The 23,028-nt window shown below is 38.7% G+C and overlaps 1 protein-coding gene across 1 annotated transcript in view; it reads right to left on the reverse strand.

Moving 5' to 3' along the window:
* JAK2 (Janus kinase 2) overlaps window positions 1-22,672 on the reverse strand; it is an 87,758-nt gene extending 65,086 nt beyond the window's left edge. The window contains 1 exon segment of the mRNA XM_032477728.1: window positions 22,560-22,672. The gene's annotated coding sequence lies outside the window, so the exon portion shown is untranslated.
* Between the last annotated feature and the right edge of the window lie 356 nt (window positions 22,673-23,028).

The following is a 23,028-nucleotide window of genomic DNA, read 5'->3' on the forward strand; positions in this document are numbered from 1 at the left end:
ATGAAATTCCAAAAAATTTGGTATGTTCTGGTATAATGTTATTACTTGTCATTCTAGTTGCTATATTAAAACACATGTCACAAAATTCAATTTCTTTGTCAGCTGCATAGTGCACTCTCATCAAATCTTTAACCATAAACATTTTTAACTGTTTTTAAAAATTTGCCAACAGTTACCTTACTCTGATGCTTTTAGTGTTCCTGTAAAAGCATTTCACCTTCAGAGAGAGTCATATAAAGGACTCTGATAAGTATTCTAGAATACAGGTTTCTGGTAACTTTAAAATCATAGCATTGAACTGAGTAAGAATTTGCATAACAACTCCAATAGAGAAACTGATGGCTTCATCAGACTGCTGACAAAAGATCAATATTAACAAGAATTAAATAAATAGGACTAAATAAACTGAGGATGATGATTATAATATTTACTACTTTATGTTTAAAACATTGCCTTCTTTAATGTTTTGTTTTCCTATATTTAGGGAAAATTTTTTTATTTTCACTTGAACTACCTAAGACCTACAGCAATTTGCTAAAATATACCTTTGTAAGCAAGGATGAAATATTTATCTTTTTCTCCCTACCTGATCCCTTCAGAATTTAGAAATGCTCAGTGAATTTTCTTACTTTCATAGCAGTATAGTTCTCTGCATTAGTTCAATAAGAATCTGTTCTCCTTTGAACAAGAAACAATTACTCAATAAAAAAAATGTTTAAAAAAAAAACAAGAAACAATTAGACACACTGGTCATGTTATCAAGCCTTTGACTGGAATGTCATATTTGAGATATGCATAAACTCAGATATGACCAGACAGCTTTAAGGAACTAAGGTTGACTTTATGGAGTTAATAAAGCCCCTTGGATAAATAAGCCTGGCACATTGCTTACAGGGTCCCCAGCAGCCTTACCAGGTGAGTAAAAAAGTCACTTCCAGACAGATGAAAGAACCTCAGGATATTCTGGCCACCCAAATGGTACTGCAGTGAAAGTTTCATGGCAAGTCCCTGACTTGACCTCTTAGCCTTGAGAGGCTTTAAGAGTTCAATCTTAGCTTCCTTATGAAAAGTTGCAGCAAAGCAGACTTAAAAGAGCCTATACAGTCAATTGCTATTCTTGTTGCTTTTATGCAAATAATAACCAAGTTTACTGAAACTAGACTTAATTTGCAAATAAATTAGTCTTACTATGTTTATCTTTAATAGAAATGGGGGGGTGACTATAAAGAAAAAGATTATCTTTTAGTAGAAACTATAATACATACTCGTGGATATTACATTCTAGTTCTGTTCATTGTCTTTGAGGTTTTGTTTTCTACCTGTAAACTAAATTAAATCCTGAATTCTCAGTTCCTTCAATATTTTGCTACAACTTTCCCAATTAACATCTCTTATTTTTCCTCCCACTCTTCTGACTTGGAAGCATCCAAAGTCACACAAACTAAATTCGGACTTCACATAAACCACAAAGAAATTACCACAACAATTTAATGCTTACAGACAATCTTCATGCCTGATGCAATAAGGCCACTCAGAAAGATCACCAGAGACATTCAAACTGCAAACCAGGAAAATCTCTCAGACTGCCACTGTCTACCCTTACTCCATCTAAAGACATTTCATCCAGACATCGAGAAACCTCAACTGACTGCCTTCAGAGCCAGGATTATAGTCAGCTCCAATCATTAACCATTGTTTTTCTTCTGTTTTCACAGAAATGCCTTATTAAAAACCTTATTTATCACAAAATACAAGCCTAATTTTGGGAGCCCAGATGTATCACCACCTGCTAAAATGAGATATAACTGTTTAACTGAACTGATCTATTTTCACGACTAGGGGATGAACTCAATGAAATAATGGAGCAATCGACCAGCTCAACTTATAATATATGAAACTTCAAGGGAAGTTTCAGAGGAGGAAACTGGAACACTAACAGCATCAGCTACAGGTGCCATACCATAAAATTATGCTAGTATTTAAAGAGAACAAAAGGAGATGGTACAGTCTCAGCAATATTGGCTAATTAGTCCAGAACTTGTTCTTCTGGATCTTTCTCAATTTCTACTTAAAAACTGAGTTACATTTAAAAATTTAATTACATTAAACTGAATGAACATGTAAGTTTTCTTTTTATTCCAAGTATTTTATATGGTCATTAAGGAGATTTTGAGCTTTTCTCTTTTGTCAAAAATGGAATGTCTTCCTCACATGGCATAAGAAAACTAGATTATAGATATAATAGAAAAATTAACTTAGAAAAAAATTTAAATATGAAAATAAATAAATGTATGTATATGCAGGACTGGGACATTGTGCTGTACACCAGAAACTGACACATTATAACTGACTATATTTCAATTTAAAAAAAATAAAGTGCATGAAAAAATTTAAGAGAGGTTTTTTAATGTTTTTATCTTACATTCACACCATCTAATCTATTACACTACACACATTGTTTGAATAAAAACATTAAAAGTTGTATTGCCAGAAATGGCACAGACTTACATTAAGTGTACAATTAAAGAAATCTCAGCTAAAATTGGAGCGGGCACAGGCCTATAGAGGGAGCTGTCAGGCCCTGCCATCCATTATCAGTTGCTACAAATAGGAAGACATAATGCCTACATCTCTGACAGGAAGGTATCTATACTTTACTATCCATCAGGAAAATGAACTCTCTGTCCTATGACAGCCCAGCCAATCAGAGACTGAGCAGCCCAATCAATAAGAAGAATCTATACTTTGGACTCTCAGCTTCCGCCAATGGACTATTTGGCTATTATAGCCTCTCTCAACTTCCTCTTTTTCCTTATAAAAGTAAGTTCCCCTTCTTTGTTCCCTGGATTTGCCCATGGTCTGCCATTGCTTGCATTTCCTGAATTGCAATTCCCCTGGCTATTCCCAAATAAACCCACTTTTGCTGGTAAAATAACAGGCTGTTGTATTATTAAAGCTGACATTTTTGGTGTTAGAGTGGGATCCAAAGAAGTTGAACCCTGAGACATGATGACTCCTGGAACCAAGCAAGGTACCAACACAAGCCCTTTGTGCTCATCACTTCCATGAATTGCTGCCAGTTTTCAGTTTGGTTTCTGTTCTGTGTGCCTTCTCTCCAACAGGGAACATTGACAACCAGGGAAGGTCCTTCATGGCACAAAGTCACAAACCACTATATAGGGCGATCCTGACTCTTGATCAGTGATGCTTTCAAGGAATGATATTGATAAAATGTGGAAATATGGAACTGACTAAAGAAACCTTAGCTACAACTGGAATTGGGACAAGTCTGTAGGCGGAGCACTCAGGTCCTGCCATGCATCATCGATTGCTCCAAGCAAAAGAGACATATGCCTATATCTCAGACACGAAGGTGCCTCTACTTTGCAGCAGGAAGAAGAAAACTTCTCTCTGACCCTTGACAGCCAGCCAATCAGACTGCAGAAACCCAACCAATGAGACGCCTCCATGCTTTGCACTTCCCGCTTCCTCCAATGCCCAGTCCCAACTTCCCCTTTTTCCTTATAAAAATAAGTTCCCCTTTTTTGTTCTCTGGATTTGCCTTTAGTCCACTGTAACTTGCATTTCATGAAATGCAATTCCTCTGGCTATTCCCAAATAAACCCACTTTTGCTGGTAAAATAACTGGCTCTTGTATTATTAAAGTTGACACAGGCACATTTAGTCTAAAGCCGCAAGCTAAATATTGTAAAGAGAGGAATTTTTAATGCTTTAAAACCAAAGCATTAAACATATTTGGTTGGGGGGGTGGGGTGGAAAGTAACTCTAAAGTGTTTCTAAAGCAAAAGATCCTGTGTGAAGCTGAGACATTAAACCAAAAGATGATACACAAAAAGCAGTTGGCTATTTGCTAATCTTTATCTGTGCATTCACAAACTTTCTTTATTTAAAATATACTTATAAATGCTGTAATAGTACAAAAGAACCCCTTCGTTGGATTAATGAAGAGGAATAATGTTTATGATAATATAAGAATCTCATTATATAAAAACATGTGTATGTCCTATAAACAAGATTAAATGCAACAGAAATATTTTTTAAAATACAGATCCTGTTAAATTGTTTAAATGTATTTCATGAGCATTTAAAAGCTCTTATTGTGAATGAGGGGTTTTTTGCATAGCCTGTAATTCAACCTATTTACTAGAAATATTTTACTGCAAAGGAAAGAAGGAAGAAAGGAAGGAAGCAACTTAGTTCTTATTTTAACTAAATTCTCCTTATTACTGGTAAGGATGGGTATATTTGTTGTCCATGGGTACTTATGAACTGTTTGTGTTTTTTTTCTTATTTGTCCTTTGAGGTATTTATCTTTTGTAATTACTTTATCAGAATTCTTAATATATTTGTTAGAAAAATAATAGGAAGAAATTTACCCCATCAGATATTAAAGCTTACTATAAAGTTTTCAACTGTAGTCAAAATAGTATTGGTATATTCTTAAGACAGATCAGTGGACCAAAACTGCATCAAGAAATGAATCCAAGTATATATGGTAACTTAGTATGTACATCCTTTCCAAATATAACATCTAAATAAAAACCAATAAAGGAAATAAAGACTGATAAACTTGACTTAAAATTATAAACATCATAATCAAAAGTTTTCTTAAAAATTGAGAGAAAAACATATATTGCTAAGGTTTAATGTATTTATACAAGTAACTGTTACAAATCACTAAGAAAATGGACAAAGACCATGAATAGGAATTTCACAAAAGAAATGCAAACATTTCCTAAAACAGTCATGGTCAACATCATTAATAATCTGAGAAAAGTAAATAATAATGAGACACTGTTTCTTCCCTACCAGACTGGCAAAGATTAAAAAGATTCGCAATTGCCAGTGTCAGCAAGGACATAAAAAAACAAGAACATCTAAGAATTTGTCCATTTAAAAAGGACAAGAGCAGTAAGATGCATAGCTAAGAATTCTATGAAACACTGTCTATAATAATAAAAAAATTCAAAGACATTAAAGGGATCTGATAAATTAACTGTATTATACTTAATCAACTGAATACTATGAAGACATTAAAAACGATGTCCATTGACTTATCCTTAGCACTAAATGTTGTGCAGAGCACAAAACAGACACTGAATAAGTATCTACTGAATGACTGATTGCATTATCTATTTAATAAATATTTATTAAATGCTGACTGTCTGAATGTGTGGGTGCATGAGGGACTGACTGACCAGCTGTGTGACCCACTGAGTGACCAAAGGACCCCTGAGTGAGTGATCTGAGTGACTGACTAACTGACCAGCTGAATGAATAAGTGACTGATAGAATGAATGAGTGATTGAGTGACCAGTCAAGAGAGTAACCAACTAATCAAATTAGTGACTGACTGACTGACTGACTGGGCTGAGTGACCCTCTGACTGAGTGAGATAAAGACTAAATGAATAAATGACTGACTGAATGAATAAACACTGAAATGGAAAGGCCTCCACAATATACTGGAGTTAAAATGGCTCAAACTAGAACAAACGGAATGATCCATTCATTTAAACTATTTTAATTTGTCACTATACAGAAACATCCAGAAAGATATTAAAGCTTATTAATAAGTAAATTCTGTCGATCATAAGAAGGACATGCAATCCTTTTTGCCTCTTTGATTGATAAATGTAATTTTTAGATGACCACTTTTATTCACTTGACTTCTGTATGAAGAGATATTGTTCAAAGCTTGTATACTACTCTGCTATTGCCTTTTAAAACAATGTAAAATATATGCAAATATGTATATTTTAAAACAATACCATGATTCTTTCACTTGAGAACAAGGGATCCGAGATGAATACTTACTCTAGAAAAGAAGAGGATGAAAACAGCTACACATTTAAGGGACAATGAAGTCAAACTTCATTATCTACCTTGGTCTAGTCACAAAAGTATATACATGAGAGGCAACAATTTAAACCACCCCCCCCCCGAGAAACCTGATGCTGTGGATTATATATAAATAGAAATGGGAGAAAATGCAAATTCTTTCGCAAATTTAATCCCCTTTCCCTATTTCTAGGAACAGATTTTGAGCTACTCCTTAGAATCATGCTCTATGATGACTACAGGAAAAGGTAGATTGAAAATGTGTAACATACACAGACAAAAGTGACAATAAAGATGGTGGAAAGTGCTTTGAACAGATCTCTGAAAGTGCATGGAGGCGGGGGCTTCCCCTTAAGATTTCATTTCAAAACAATCACATCTCAAGCTTATACTATCAATAATTTTTTTACACTTTAAAAAATTTTAACAAGTGGTGAGTTTGCCTATTGAAAATAAACTGCATGGGAAATGTAATTCTACTATTGACATACTACACTATCCTTTGCTATTGATACACAAAAAATATAAAGTTACTTAAATCAGTAGGAAATCAGTATGAATTTAAGTTCATACTGATTTAAAAAATACTACCATTTTAGAAGACTAGTTTAGACACTTTTCTGAAATAATCCTTTAAAGATTATAGCATATCAGTTAAAAAATAAAATAAAGTACTTATGGATAAACAAGCAAAGAATGAGGAATACATATGGAAATGAAATATAATTCTCTAGACACTGAAGCATCTTCTATTTTGAATGGATTTCTCTTCCTCATTAACCCATCATAAATTAAATAGACTTGTACTATAATTTATTATTTTCTTCTCTGGGTCATTCCCCGAGTCCTAGATTCCTCTCCTAATGAAACTTTCCACATTAAACCTTTGTAAAACCAGTATATCTAACTGTTGCCCATAAAACAGAGGTGGGGAGTGAAGCAAGGGAAGTAGTATAAAAGGAGAGAAATAATTTCTACCATGAAGACTTCCTAATAAAGCGTTAACTCTTATTGACCACCATAACCAGATGCACTGTGAATCAAACTTATTACAGTGAAGGTGTACTTATTTTACTTTTAATAATTTTAAATGTTCATGGTAATATTTATTACTATTCCAACTGTCACAGGATATTTGCCTGAAAATCGTGGGAGAGGTGGGGATAAAGGTAGGGATAATATTTTTTAACAATACAGGGTAATACTCTGCTCTCTCGTTCATACATATTTATTTACAGAGTAGTGTAAGTAGCTTCTGGCAGGAAAGAGCTCTTTACAGGAAAGTGCTCTCTGTTGGAGGCCCCATATGTCTTGCCATTAACCTTAAACCAGGCACCCTCATGCCTTTCTTCTGAATACCTCGCCTAATGTGTAGGTTCTTTCCTAGATCAAAGCAGAAATGGAGAATAAGTAATTAACAGACCACATCTCTTCCTTAGCTTCCCCTTCAGTAATCACGAGGATAAACTGTGTGAATAAGATAGCATCTAAAGAAAATTCACAAGGAGTTGACAAGCCTGCATGTACAGGGGTTGCAACAACTCTGACCTTCCATCTCAAAGATAAACTAAGATTACTCCCACCCCCTATTTCCCTTTAAAACTTTCATGGCTGAGCAGAATCTTCGGAGATGATATTTTGGGGACATTTTCCCCACCAGCTCCCCAGATCGCTGGCATTCTGATTAAAAGCAACTTTCCTTTCTATCAACACTGCCTTTCTCGAGTGTTGATTTTTTTTGAGCAGCAGAGCAGCCAGACCGCGTTCAGTAACAGTAGTACTGGTCCAATACAAAAGCTTAAAAAACACTATTCTAAGTTCAGTTCTTCAAAATATTAAGTTATAAAATCTATACTCACCTTTAAGTTATCTTGTCTAAACTGATCAATTATCCACACCCTTAAATTAACCCTTAAATTAATGTCTTCTTAAGGGTTTCAATTCTCAAATGGTTCACCCTATCCTATGGACTGCCATTATGAAGTGACAAACTTCTTTTGGTATGATACAGATAAAACTAAAGTGTGAATTTTAAACAGTTTAAGGCCAAAAATAGATTAGGAAGAGTCTTAAGTTAGCAAAAATGCATTCATTAAATATAAAAAAATAAGACCTCATAATAAAGTTTAAAAAAAGGGTAAAATAAAAACAGAAAAATCCAGATTAAATCCAAGATTAAAAATAAGACTAAAGAGGAAAATTGAATAGAACAATTAAATTGAATAATTGACATAAAGATCTGCTTCTGTCCCTAAACTGTTGACTTATTTTATTTTCAAACATTTGAATACCTTCTGTGTGCTAAATACTATATTGGGCCTGAAAATAAGGAACCAAATAGAAATATTCCCTGACCTAAGACTCACAGTATAATTTCACAGCAGGAACAAAACAAAGTCAGAAAAAAGACCTAACTATACACACAATTTAAAACACAACCTTCTCAAAAAAACCAAAAACAAAACAAAAACAAAACAAAAAAAAAAACACTACCTTTTCATAGCACCAGAGAAAAGATGGATTATTCAACAGATAGTTTTGGAACAACTAGACAACTAACTGAAGGAAAAAAGCTGGATTCCATCCTATACCTTACACCAATATAAATTCCAGATGGATCAAGAAAACATGGGAGAGTTTCAACACCATAATTTTCAATACCTAAGCAAGTATGATTTAAAAATAATAAATAATAAATGGATAACTGACTGGAAAGAACAGCAAAAAACAAAACTGTACACATGACCAAAAAAAAAAAAAAAAAGCACACTATAAACAGAGGCAAAAGATAAAAAGACAACCTGGAGAAAATATTTACAATTCATTTCACAAATACAGAGCTATTTTCCTCAGTATAAAAACAGCTCCCACAAACCAAAGTTAAAAGTCAACAATCCAATAGAAAATGGGCCAGGATATGAGTGAACAGTTCCCAAGAAAAGAAAATTTAAACCAAATTAAAATTATAATGAGATCCTATTTTTCACATCTCAAATTGGCAAAGATCAAACAACCAGAAAAGTGCAGAAAATTATAAACTGGCATTTCTATGAAGATCAACTTGGCAATATTTATTGAAATTAATAACACATACTGCTGCTGAATTAGTGATTCCTTCTCTATTTATTTGGCCTATATTTATGGTCACGTACATACAAACTGACTTAGGTAGAAAGATATTTACTACTTTTTGATTTCTAAAACATTTAAATGTCAGCTGTTTAAAAAGCAGATGAATGTTTTAAGAGAGAGTTAAAAGAGACAAACATAGACAACCCTTTGAAAGAGCTTTGCTCCAAAGGGGAATACAAATGGTGCAATAGCTCGAAGACAATATGAACTCAAGTAATGGTATAAATTAGGAAGTGGCAAACTACAGTTCACAGGTCAAATTTAAACAGTTGCCTGTTTTTGTAAAGAAAGCTTTACGAAACTGCTTATTTTGTAAATAAAGCTTTACAGGTCTGTTCATTTATGGCTGCTTTGGCACCATAATGGCAGAACTGAGTAGTGGCAACAGAGACAATTTTGCCCGAAAAACCTAAAATATTTACTATCTGGTCCTTAATAAAAAAAAACCACTGCCAAACCCTGGTTTAAATCAGTCATTCTCACAGGCTGGTACCTAAACCAACATCAGCAGCAGCATCTGGGTTTTTAGAAATGCAAATTCTCAGGTCCCACTACAAACCTACTGAATCAGAAACTCTCGGCAAGGGGCCCAGCAACCTGTGCTTCAACAAACCCTCTAAGTAATTCGGGTAAGAACCACTGGGTTAGGGAACAGTTCCAGTAAAGCCAAGAAGACATGAGGACCCATCTGAGGTTTGTGTTCACAAATTTAAAGGGCCTTGAGGAGAGTTCATGGATATCTATAAGGCCTCAAGGAAGCTGTCAGTGAAGACTTAAAGGAAAGTGAGGAAAATGCTATTGAAAGCTGAATAAAAGTAGACCTTTGTTATATAGGAGTGGAAAGCCTGGCAGAACTATCACCTACAATACCATGGAAAATAAAATACATACTTGTTGAATTAAGGAGTTTCTAGGTAGAATGTTGAAGCAGCAGCTAGCTACTTCTTCTGCCTTTATAATTGAGACAGCAGAGAGATGAAATAAAGAATGAACTATTCACTCTGTGAGTGGAATTTCAATGAAATGTTAAGGGCTCAGAACAGTCTTTTCACCCAGCAAACTGTTTTTAAAGTAAGAAACAGCCTCAAGGCAAAAACCAAAACTAGAGTGGAATCACTGTTAATACCTCAGGAAGATTTAATACAGTACATCACAGATTCTTGCAAACAAAAGATTATCTTAGGATCTTAAGAGTGTTGTTCCACAGAAGCTTCACAGAAGCCTAATGTAGGAAAAAGCTCCTCTCAAAACAGATTTGTGGGTATGGCCTTTGTCTGACAGTAGATTATGAACTGACACAAAGTCCACAAAGTTTTCATTGGAGTTATATTAGTTTAGAACGAAAAGGACAGTAACTATATAAAATGAAAGGAGGACTTTGGACCCTAAACCATTATAGACAGGAAGCAAGCTCAGAAAGTTACTCAGTTGCAAAGAAAGATCAGTTCTTCTAGGGGAAAAAAATGATTGAAAAGGGAAAGCCAAACACCAAAAGAAGACCCCACAGCCCACTAAGAACAACTTTTGGGGAATAGGACTGAACCCTAATCAAGGAACTGCCAACATGCACCCAGCCAGGTTTCAGAATTGCTGTACACTGCTCTGTGACTTCCTTTTCGCTCTTTTTGAACAGGAATGTCTAATGTAGCTAATATATGCCTTTCCAATCTTACACATTAATTATGTGAGGGCATATTATTTGTCTTTTCAGAGATCTTCTGTTAAAGAGGAATCATTCCCAAGAAAACATACCCAAAGAACCCCATCTGCATCTAGACCTGATTTTGATGATGAGATACTGGATTTTGAGCTGACGTCATTATGGAATGTGAATTAGAGATCTCTGAGTAAAGAATGTTAGAGTATTTTGGATGTAGAAGGGATGTTACAAGTGGCAAAAGGGGAACTATGGCAATAACATTGTCCAGAGATGGCCACAACAATACCTCCCATTCCATGTTCTTTTCTTCCACAATGGGACCTTGCCACTCCCCAGTTGAAACCGAGGGCTAACCTGATTAAGCCCACCAAACTTAACCTGACTCACTTGCTTTTAATTACCTGTTTTTAGTTGATTTTAAAACACACAGCTAAGTCACTAGCCAAGCAATATACTTCTAAATTCCCACTGTCTTATAGATAACATCTTTGAGATATGGGTCACTATAGTAATGGTTGCCTAAGTTGTTTTTCAAGAACTTAGAGCTAATTCTTGACCAGCTCAAACCAGCTGAGACCACCAACCATTCAACTGGCCTGCAAGAGTGACCAATGGAAGACCTTTTGATGTTAAGAGGGACAAAAATCCCACCCTAAGATCATGCTAATGCCATTTTCTGAACATGCATTCCAGGAAGAAGCATATAGCTCAGTCATGCCTGTGCAGAACACCAATTACTTTACCTTTTTCCTGCCTCAAATAACCTTTCCCCATGCCTCAGACCACCCTGCTTCTTTATCCCATAAATATCCCAAGCCCCTCACCTTTGGAAAGGCAAATTTGAGATTTGTTCTCCTGCCTCCTCACTTGGCTGCCTCATGAATAAGCATTTTCTCTGCTGCAAACCTCAGTGTCTCAGCATTTGGCTTGCTTCAAGTCAGGCAAATGAACCTAGTTCAGTAACACAATAGTAAGCAGAGTCTACTTCCAACCCCCACCCCACCACATTCACTGAAACACTCAAACCCTGACTCACCATGTAAGAAAGCCAACTACCCTGAGGCCCCAATGTTTTAAGGAAGTCCAGGCCACATGTACATGCTCCAGTTAAGAGCCCTAGATGAGATCACAGTCAACAGCCAGTGTTAACTACCAGTCATGTGAGTGAAGACGCCTCCAGATGATACTACTCCCCCCACCTCCAAATTACCCTAGTAAGCAAGTCTTCTCAACTGAGGTCCCAGACATTGCAGTGTGGAAACAAGTCAACCTTAATGTGTCCTATCTGAAGTACTGACTGATATACCAGAGTCTAAAAACGTAGTTGTTTTACCTCACTAAGTTTTGGGCTGGTTCCATCACAGAGCTATAGCAACCAAAATACATACTGATGGAAATGATCCAGTACAGGGAAAAATTGAAAATGCAAGAAAAAGAGGGAGAAATACAACAGTAAAGTCCTTGAAGGCAAAAGGAGAAGGGTTCCTCTATCAAAGTAGATGAAGAAGCCTTAGGTAGATCACTGAATAGTTTGTTCACTGTAAAGGGGGAAAGGAGCGGAACTTACTGATGGTGGACAACGTTATTTAGAAACATAGAAGTAAGCATCAGAAGACACTTAGAAGATCTGAAACTGGTTTTCTGGAGAACAGGAATCAGAGATGGGGGAGGCACCAGGGCGATGCTATATTTTGTTATAAACATTTAAGTCATTTATTTATTAAACTTTATATACACTGTACTATGTAATTTCACTTTTTTTTTAAAGTAAACAAAGTTTTAAAAAACATTTATTCCATTTCCCTATTTTCCAAATGAGGAAAAAATAAGACTCAATGATTATACAACTTGCTCAAAACCACACATCATGTTGACAGCAGTCAGTCCTTGATCCCGATTTCCAAAATAGTGCACTTTCTCAGATCACACTACCTTTTATATTACAAAAATAATACCTAGTGACATAATAGTTCATAATCAACAATTCATTAAACTAAAATTATTTAGTAAGCAATAATGAATGCCCTATTCCCAAGGACTGATACTAAAAAAGAAGGCAGAACAGTGCCCTTGGAAAGATCAAAATAAGCATTCAAGCAAAACAGCCCAAGGAATATCTCAACCTAGTTGACCTCTAGCAACATACTGTACAGGCTTCAAAAACAAGTAATGCTTCCTTTTGCCCTTTCCAATTCTCCTACTCTGAATACTCTTAATCATGCTACCTTCAGTTTTATAAGTTATCTACCAAGAATTTCTTTCCTTTAAGCAGTTAATACCTTATTATTTTATTCCCATCTTACCAGTACAATAGTACCCAGAGGTCATTTGTCTAACTGGACAGACTACTGAATGTCTAATGGTAACCACTGAATGTCTACTCATTCAAATAATACAAACGCAGGGCTAATATCCATAAGGAATAGCAGTAGCTGGGTCATGTGATATGAAAGGACACAGATGAATGACACTCTTTGGAAAAATATCTCCCACCCTTTATTATGCCTAAAATTCTCATCATTAATCCCAGTGATGGAGCTTTAACAGAAGTCTCCCTCAATCAACCAAAAGTCATATTCAAAGGTTGTCTGTTATACTAGAAAGAACAAAATATTAGCAGTGGGGAAATTTCTGCATGTAAGCAATTTTCTTCTTTCTTCTCCTTTTATAGATTTTATATCAGGAAAAACACCAGTATACATTTTTAAGACCTTTTTCAATTCTAATTCTTCTCATTTCCTGGCAGTAATCAACAATGATCAACTTGTTAATCCCTCCCATCTTCTTAACCTACCTACCCACTTGCCTTTCATACTAACTGTTCCTTCTTTGTCTCCTTTGCCAATTCCTCTTTTCACCCACTCTCTAATTATATTCTCACGGCCCAATCTCAGATCCACTGCTTTTCTCTCTGTTAAGGCACAACAATCCCAGCCTTAAATTTCTCTAGTAAGTTCTAGTCATATTGTCCCAGTATCTAGCTATTTTCACTTGCCTGGCCCCACTGTCACTTCAAACCCAACATATCCAAAATGTAAGCCCAATTACCTGTATCCCCTCAATTAGATACCAATACTTTCATACCTATTTCTGCCAGTACTGTCATTATTAAAACCCTAGTTCTTTTTTGGCACCAACTAGGTGAGTAACTTTGGCCACACTTTTAAATCTCTCTGAGTTTCCTAATGCATAAAATGTTTAGAGTGGCCCAGATGTTCTGAGATGTCTTAGTTTCAACATTCTTTGATTTCCTCTGTCACTAAAAATCAGAAGTTCAAAGTCATCTTTTATTACTCCTCTTCCTCCCCAACTACATCCTCCTTTCTCACCCAGCCCATAATGAAATCTTGTGTGACATCTCTCCAGTCTTACCTTCACTAAATTCAAATCCTCATTACCTCAGGCCTCGACTCTTTTCCTAGCTCTAACACTTCTTTCCAGCTCATACTCTACCCACGACTGGTCCCACTATGATTTTCCCAAAATACTTCTTTTATCAAGTTCTTTCTCAATCCAAACCTTTTAAAGCTTCTCTGTTACTTAAGGAACAAAGTAAATTCTTCCTAGCACTTAAAGCCATCCATAATATAATTCCAGTGCTCATATTCAACCTGATTTCTTACTATTCTCCCACACAAACTTTCATTTCAGTCAAGCTGTTCACGTACTGTTCTTTGAATCTGTAGTGCGTATTTTGCCTTTGCTTACCTCCTATACAAGCTCCTTCCGCTTATGTAAAATCAAACCCTGCCCAGTTTTGCTTCTACCTCCTCTGCTGATTTCAACTCTATGTGGTCTCAGATATCTATAAATTTTATTATTTACCTTATCTCCTCAATTACATTTTAAGTCTTCAAGGGAAGGAACCTATTTTACATTTTTCTGCATCTCTTTTGGATATTGCAAAGTACCTTTACATTGTAGGTAACAAACAATAAGCAAATAAATAAATATTTTTCTGGTTACTGCCTAAAATTCTTTTTTAATACACAGTATTTATTGACTGCTCCCCAAGTGCCTCAGCATTGTGTGTGTTTTTTAATCTAGGTATTGTTTCTCAAGGCATACACAATCAACAGATATGGCTAACACTAGGGCAATAAATATTGAACAACCAAAGAATGGTATATAATTAACCCATGTAAAGAAATTTAACACTAAAACAACTATAGAGCAGAAAAAAGCAGTATTTGGCGAGAAACAGCTTCACAAACGAGGTGAAATTTTAACTAAGAGTACAGTAGTAGTAACAGTAGAATAACAGTAGTGATAATAAATAGTTATTATAATCAGATTATATAAGAAGTTTTATATAATAATAGTTTGTTATATAAGAAGCTTTATTTTATATCAAGGAGTGATTAATGTAGTGCAATAGGATGTAGAAATGGGCTTGGTGTAGGGGGATGAAAAACATGTATGAAAGTTAAAAAACAGAATAAGCATAGCTGTTATTAGAAAGTACAGAAAGCAGCTTGTAATACAAGAGCTGAGAATGCGTGCTGAGCATCCTAAGTAAGACAAACGACTAAATAAATAGGGCAGAGATGAATGATACAGTATCTTGAAAGCCAAGAAAAGCAAGTTAAACTTATCAAGTGTAAAGTGGGAAGTCACTGAAGATTGAGAGGCAAGAGAACCCACACTGGGGAGTACTGGAGTGACATTTCTATTGAAAATAAATAGAAGAAAGAGCTGCTAGATCCTATGAGGTTAATATGATTCTTAATATTCTAGGCTAAGGAAAAGAGTCCTGGGATTCAAGCGGTAAAACAGATATGAATGACAAAAGAAATATGAGCAGGACATATTGGACTGATTAATTTATGTGGTAAATGAAAGAGGTGGTTTAAAGATGCCTAATTTAAAGCCTGTAATACCAGAAGAGAAGGAAATTACAAAAGGGTATAAAATGATGATTTTCATCTGGGGCATGCTGAGTTTAAGGAGATGGTCAAAAATACTAGTAGAAAACCAAGACTGGAAAAATCAGGAAGTAACTAGAATGACAAGCAATAGGATTAGTTTAAAATGAAAAAAACTGGGCAGAAGCTATAAAGATATTAAATAGGAGACTAAATATATTAAGCTATGATCAGCTGGTACTAGCTTTGTGTCAGTAACTGTACCAATAATTTTAGAGGGAAAGGGAATCAATTAGTGACCAACATTAAAAAATGTTTTTTCCATTAAAAAAAAAATTATCATTAAAGCCAACCAAAAGCTAAGGCAGAGGCTTCCAAATTTTATCTACTTAGAGGATCCTTAGTCTTCCTAATTTTTTCACAGCACCCCAGGCCAAAAGGAACACTTAGGTAGGTGGGTTCAAACCACTTAGCAAAGTGTTAACTTAGTGCTGGATGGGCAACGTACAGCTTCTCAAACCTGGAATCAAATTGGATAACATCACACTCTCATATCCTGTATCACAATGATTTTCATATAGGAGTTGCCTTTTATCAGAGCAACCTCCAAAAAACACAGCTTGCAAAAACCTGACATTGTAAAAATGAATGTGTCAATCTAATGTTGAAACTGAACTACCTCAAACTATTAGTTCAAGCCTGAGTTCAGTGGCGTTCTGGGGCACTTCAGCATACGGTTTGAGAAACTGGGAGCCAAGGGAAGGGGCTTAAAAAGAGAAGGAAAAAAAAGTAGTGAGAGAGGAGCTAAAGAAAGTTCTTATTAGCACGGTTAACCACAAGAGGGCAGCACAATAGTTGGCAGGAGCAGCACAGATGGTGGGGTAGGGGAAGAGTTGGGGAGAGAGGTACTCTTTCTATAAAAAGGCTCTAAGACACCTTAACCAGTTCAAGACATAAAAGTCCCTTCTCTCCTTATACCAAAGAGGAAGAAACACTGATGACTGGCAGAATCATTCTGCCCTTCTCTTGACTATCCTTTGCCTGCCCTGCCATGAGAGTAGCCATGCTTTTCACAATAGCCAAGCAATGTACTTCTTCGCATGCACAATCTTACTCAATCCTCACAACAATCTTGTAAGAAAGTGAAGCTCAAAGATATTTTACATAATACCACTATTAAGTGGCAGCAACACCAGAATTCAAACCCAGAACTGACCCCAAAGCCCATGTCCTTTTCTACTCTGCCTCAAAAGCATCTCACCTTTCAGCAACAGCCAGGTGAAGCAGAGAAAAGATCATGTGCCCGTCCTAAAACTGAGACACCTGTCTCAAATCACTAGGGAAAAGCAGTCAATGAAACAAACTATTCCTTAACAGGTCCCTAAAACACAGTAAAACTCCAAACATAGGACATTCAATTAGAGCAAAAACAAGCATTACGTGCTTAACTAGTCAGCAAGTACTGTAGCTTTCCTGTACAGGTAAATATATGTACTGTTAAGGCAAATGCTGGACACATCCAGTTCGTAGATACGTTACACACTAACAGATAGGTGCACCTACAGACAAGTAATTCTCACATCCAAAATGGTAAAAGGTGAAGGGGGTACCAAAATGGAGACCAAAGGTTGATTATTCATCTTCACATCTGTTGGGTGTTATATCAGAGTATTTGCAAATACTCCTGCAACTTGTATAAACCTATTATGAAACCAAAAGCAATCGTCACCGCTCTTATTCCCACTTCGAGTTTCCTTCTCCACATTTCTCTTCCCCTCTATGACACACTCAGCTGCCTCTACCCCTTCATTCAGAGAAAAGGAGTTTCTCCTGACAGATTAATAACCACCGGAAAGCAAAATGGGTAAATTCAACCGACACAGCAAACTTAGGCAGATAAAACCATTCAGGAAGCATTCAATGTGGTAGCAGAAACCCCAGCAAAAGAAGCTAACGTGTCCTCTCAGTAAGTCTCTCTTATTATTTGAAAATGTTCCACGTTGAAAGATTAAGAATCTTTGGCTGCTTGAGTAGAAAAAGGGCAACGGACAACGTTCTTTCTGCAAACACAATGCACAATCAACAGAGAAAGACACAATGAATGTTTCTTAAAGGATCCAAGAGCAACAATAAACCCCAAAATTACCCTCCCAGACCAACATTCAAAGTTCAGCCCTGCCATTTTCAAAGGAGTAAGCAACAAAGAGCCCTGTCTGTCGACACACGCTTCCAACCTTCCTACGCACGCACTCACAGATCGACACCCTCGTCTTTACTGCAGCGACAAAGGACAGCGACAAGGATCGCAAACCCACCTTCGCGGGAAGGGGAAGAAGGGCCTCTTTTTCTGCAGAAGAGAAACAGATCACATCTTCTTCCCTTGCCTGCTTCCAAAATCTTCACCAAAAAAAAAAAAAAAAAAAGGCAGCAGTTACCACCGCAAAAATCCAGGGGAAATAGATGCTCTTTTCCGAGCCGTTTAAATGTCTAGAAAATTTTAAGCAAGGGTAAATAAAGGAGGAGGAGGAATATCAGGCATATAAGGATGCAAATATCAACAGCAAGACACTCCGTTGTAGGTTTTCTCTTAAAAAGGAAGATTTTCTTGCCGAGAAGTTTACTGCCACTAGCAGCGGGGAAGCGGGGATCAGGAGGTGGGAAGGAGAGGAAAGACAACTGCTGTTCCCCCACCCGGAGCCCAAGCAGCAATAACGCCCTCCCACTGTACCGATCGGGCGAAGAGGACGCGCCCACAAGCCCGCAGGGACTGCTCCTACCCTGCGCCTCGGGTCGGCCAATATCTGCGAAGCCCCGGGAGCGGGCAAGGGTTCTTGCGTCCGCCCGGCTGGGCCCTCCGGGGCCCTCCCGTGCGGGCTCGGCTCCCACTCACATCCCTCGGCAGCAAGGACTAGAGCTCTTCCTGCGCGGAGGCAGCAGCCCTCCGCCCCAACACGCGCCGCAAGTCCGGGCCCAGGCGCCCAACGGCCGAGGCGGCGGCGCGAACTCCCGAACCAGCCGGGCGCCGGCCCAGCCTGTCAGCGCCCAGGGAGGCCGTTAGCGGCGGGCGCTGCTGCCCCCTTCTGCTCTTCCTCTCTCTTCCTGCAGCGCACACCACTCCCACTTCGGGAAGCTGGGAAGCCCGTCACAGTCGTCGTCCCCACCCTCTACCGAGGCACACCATCTTCTCAACGCCGCAGGGCCCTATTCGCGCCGGACTCAGCCTCCCAGTTGCCCTCCAGTCCCGCGGCCCGTTCGCGGCTGACTGAGGCCGCCTCCGAGCCGGGAGGGGGTGGGGCGGGAGCCTGGCGCGCGCCCCCGGACAGCGTGTGCGCGCGTGCGCCGCTCCGCCCAGGTGGCGCTTCTCACGGCGTTCGCCGGGCGGCTGGCGGGGGTTGGTTACCCCAGACCGTGGCTTCTCGGAAAGCGGGCGGGCGGCCGCGGAGGTTTTCGCGGTGGTCCCTGGGCGTGAACAGGCGCACAACTTGAGCTGGACGGGCTAACAGGGTCCTGGGGCTCGCAAGAGCTCGGTGCCGGCGCTGTGCCCGGCCCGGCCCTCCGCAGACGGGCGTGCGCGTAGCCGTAGCCCGCCGTGGAGGCGGCTGGGAATGAGTCAGCCCGGCCGGGAAGGCGCCCCCTGCGCACAACCTGGCGCGGCACGGAGACTTTCCCCTCCTGCGCTCTGTCGTCTTCTTTCTGCTTTTGTGTTCCATATGCAGGAAACCTGTCCCTCCCAGTCAAGGCCGCTGGGCCGAGGGAAGTGGCGCCGAGGATTGGGGCAACGCATTTACACGCACCGTTTAGTGCCAGTGCAATCCCGAGCGCCGATTCCAATCTGGAAAGGGGTGAGGGTAGAATGAGGTGCCCAGATGCCTACGGATTGGCGCCAAGTCCTGGCAAATAAGGAGAAATAACTTCCACCATCCCAAAGAGCGTCATTCATTAATTCAAGAAATAATTACGGAGCACCTACTGTGTGCCAGGCTGTAGGACCCCCAAGGGTGCTATGTGAACACGACCCGCATACTCCTTGCCCTACTTGAGCTTGTGTTCTGATACAGCGACAAAAATGCCCTAAGTGTATAATGTACCAGTGTGTAACTGACACTAGAAAAAAATAATACAAAGTAAAGGAGCAGGAGTAAGGAGGTGTTGTGCTTTTAGTTAGGATGGCCAGGAAAGACCTCCCAGAGTAACTGACATTTGAGCAGAGATCTGAAGGATGAGAATTAGCCAGCCCTGTGGCTATCCAGGAAGAGTTTCATGCAGAAACACTAGCAAAGGCAAAGACCTGAGAAGGGAATGTGCTTGGCAAGTTCAAGGACCCGTAAAGAGGTCACTGTGGCTGTAGGACAGTGAAGGAAGGGGCAGTGGTCAGAGATGAGGCCAAAGAAGCAGCCTGTGACCCAGCTGTGTAGGGCCTTTTTTATTCATCATTAGCCCTCTTTCTGTCAAGCTGAAAGAAATACAGATGCATTTATAGCCCCTGTTTCCCCATACAAATGATGCTCGATTCAGGTCTAACTTGATTTAATGGTTTCTTGAAATAAACCTCACCAAAGCAACTCCTGCTTTTCTTCTAACATAAGACCCATTGCAAAAGGTCTTTGAGCAAATGATAGCAGGATAGCAAATGACTTGAATTCACAAGGATTTCTTTAAATAATGAACAAGATCCCTGTTTCCCATAAGAAGGGATTTACAGAGGAATTGCATTCTTATGGCTACTGTCTTAATAAGCAAAATATGCTGGCAAGTCCTCTGCTGGGTTTTTGTTTTTGTTTTAATGTCTAAAGAGAAATTAGAAATAGGAGTTGTGACTCAAAAGCAAATCTAAAATCTTCCCCAGAATATTAAGACTAAAATTACAAGCAGCAACCATCATGAGAGTTTCCTTTTCCTGCAGACAAACACTGTTACTGCAGCAGAAACCAGAGCACAGACCCACACAAAGAAGACAAAGTGCTGAAATTGGCCTTAATGCTAGAGTTAAAATGAAAAGCATCTGAACTGTTGAAATGGAAGCATTCTGTTTAAACTGTTGGGAGGGGGTGGCTGTTTAAGAATTCTAAAACAGTACAGATACATTCATTGTAGTAAATAATGTTTCTATATTTTGCAAAGATGTGTTTATTCAACCAGAAATCTTTTACTGTCTACTGCCTCCTAGCATGGAAAAGCAATTTGAAACTAGTGAATATTGAGGGTTTCTTGTGGGGGAAGGGATTCTTTTTTATATTAGTGATTTGGATATGGAAGACAGGGTGAACAAGAAAAATATATTAATCATAGGTTTATAGACTTGAGAAATCAATCCACCCATGCAGAGAGATAAAGTGACTTGCTTAGTGTCATCCTAATAGTGAAAGCCTCTCTCCTTGTTACGGAAACGACAGGCCAGTCAAGAAACAAGCACCACTTGGAGGGTTGGAGTACTCAGATGTATTACGCCAGCGGGCTCAGAGGGGCTTCTGCTCCGAAGCTCTGAGCACCTCCAAGACGTGCGCATGAGGTTTTACAGGGTAAAGTATAAGCTTGGGGTATTCGGCCAATAGGCATGGAACAGCTTTAGCAGCATTATCATCACAAAAGTGGAGGCGAGGAGGCAGCAAACCAACATTCCAAAGCCAGATATGTATCTTTGAAAACCCAGCTGGCTAGCAAAAAACATGAACAGCAAACCAACACTAATTAACTCAGATTTACAAGTTAGTCCAGCAGAACTCAGGTCAGTATTCCGATACTTGGATTTGTGAGTTATCTTGTTAGCCCAGCCCGGCTTTTCCTTCACATCCTCACCAAGATATGATTTTAAGCCAGTACTAACTTGGAATGTTTAGCTCTTTTTACTCTGTTTAGAATATTTTTTAGCTCTTTATGTGGTCTCGGGTAGTGACAAAGCTAGAAATCTTCTCCCAGGGCAAACATTTCAGAAAGTTTCCTCTTTTCTTTGATAACAATAAAAGACAATTCCAAGACATGTGACCAAGTCTTTCAAGACACTCTTTCACACAATATGGAGAAATAGGCCATGTGGGTTGGGGTGGATAATAGCACATTTAGATTCAAAACTGATTGTATGGCCATATCAAGAAGTAAAAATTAGCAGCTAATTGTTGAGTATGGGGTGGTGTGCCACAAGTTCTGTCCTTCCACTGTAGTTACAACATGGCAGCAGTAGTTTTTTACTGCCATTCCCCAACCCACACTTGCAGCAGTACATGTGAGATGGGGCCCCGGCATTTACTTCTTTTTAAAGTTCTTAGGTGGTTTGGATGCAAGTCAAGGTTGAAAATCCATGGCTCAGGGTTTATGAACTTAAGCTTGAGAGTCTGGCTGACCCAGGTTTGAATCACAGTTTTCACCAAGGAACTCATTTAATAACTTTCTAAGCTTACATTTCCTCATCAGTATAATGAGGAAGTTTAGGTGAAAAAAGTACTTTTTAATTTTTAGCACAGTTATTAAATGCCTATTATGGTTGTGGTACGGATAATTTCTAGAAATCACCAAGCTGGGATGTATAAGAAATATGTTGGATTTTCTTAGTAATCCTGAAGCATTTGTCACAATTTATTGCGTTATCCAGAACTGTGTGGGTAGGAATGATAAGAGCTGAGTTGTAATAGAGATAAATGGAAAGACTTGTATTTGGATTTTAAAAAAACAAAACAAAACAAAACAAAACTATGCCATTAATTGATGAAATAATGAAAACATTCTTACTCAAGTGTGAGACAGGAGGGAAGGAGGCAGGGCACAACCATTAAAAGAATGACATAGCAATTAGCACCAACATGGCAGAAAATTCCACTCCCAGTAGAACTTGAGCTTGTAATACAATAGCATGCTAAATGGTACTCCCACAGGTGCCATGACAGTTACAAGGCTGACCATCAGAGGTCAAAAAGTGGATGATGGCCCAGTTCCTAAGGATCCCAGTCCCCTTCCCAAAGTAGTTGAAATAATGCTTGCGCTTGTTAGCATACAAAGTTATTGAGTCCATAAAAATGAATCATCCCCACTCTGTGGCCTCTCTCTTACCTTCTGAGACTGCCTGCAGTCTGTCTATGGAGTGTGTATCTTTCTGAATAAATCTACCTTCATGCTACTACGGCTTCCTCTTGAATTCTTTCCTGCAAGAAGCCAAGGACCCTCACTTGATGGGGAGCATCCCAGGAACTTGACCAAGACCTGGGACATGGCCATCCTCTCGCACCCCACTTTACCTGCATAAAGAGAAGCATAAATGTGAGGGTTAAAAAATAAAAAAAGATATAGGAAAGTCCTTGGCAGGGGAAACAGGCTCAAGCAAAAGACTGGGGATAGATCCAGGAGTTACTTTCTTCCCAAGATAGAGAGGATGTGCTTTCGTGAAAGCATCAAGGAAGTAGCTGTGGAGAGAGGCTAATTCATCCCAGGCCTAGTAACATAAATAAGCCAAAAGACTAAGTCAGGAGTCTGAATCAAGTAGACAGACAAGCAAGCAATGGTTTTCATTTTGAATCACCCA

This window comes from Camelus ferus, chromosome 4 (assembly GCF_009834535.1).
Source record: "Camelus ferus isolate YT-003-E chromosome 4, BCGSAC_Cfer_1.0, whole genome shotgun sequence".
In the NCBI taxonomy this organism is placed as follows: domain Eukaryota; kingdom Metazoa; phylum Chordata; class Mammalia; order Artiodactyla; family Camelidae; genus Camelus; species Camelus ferus.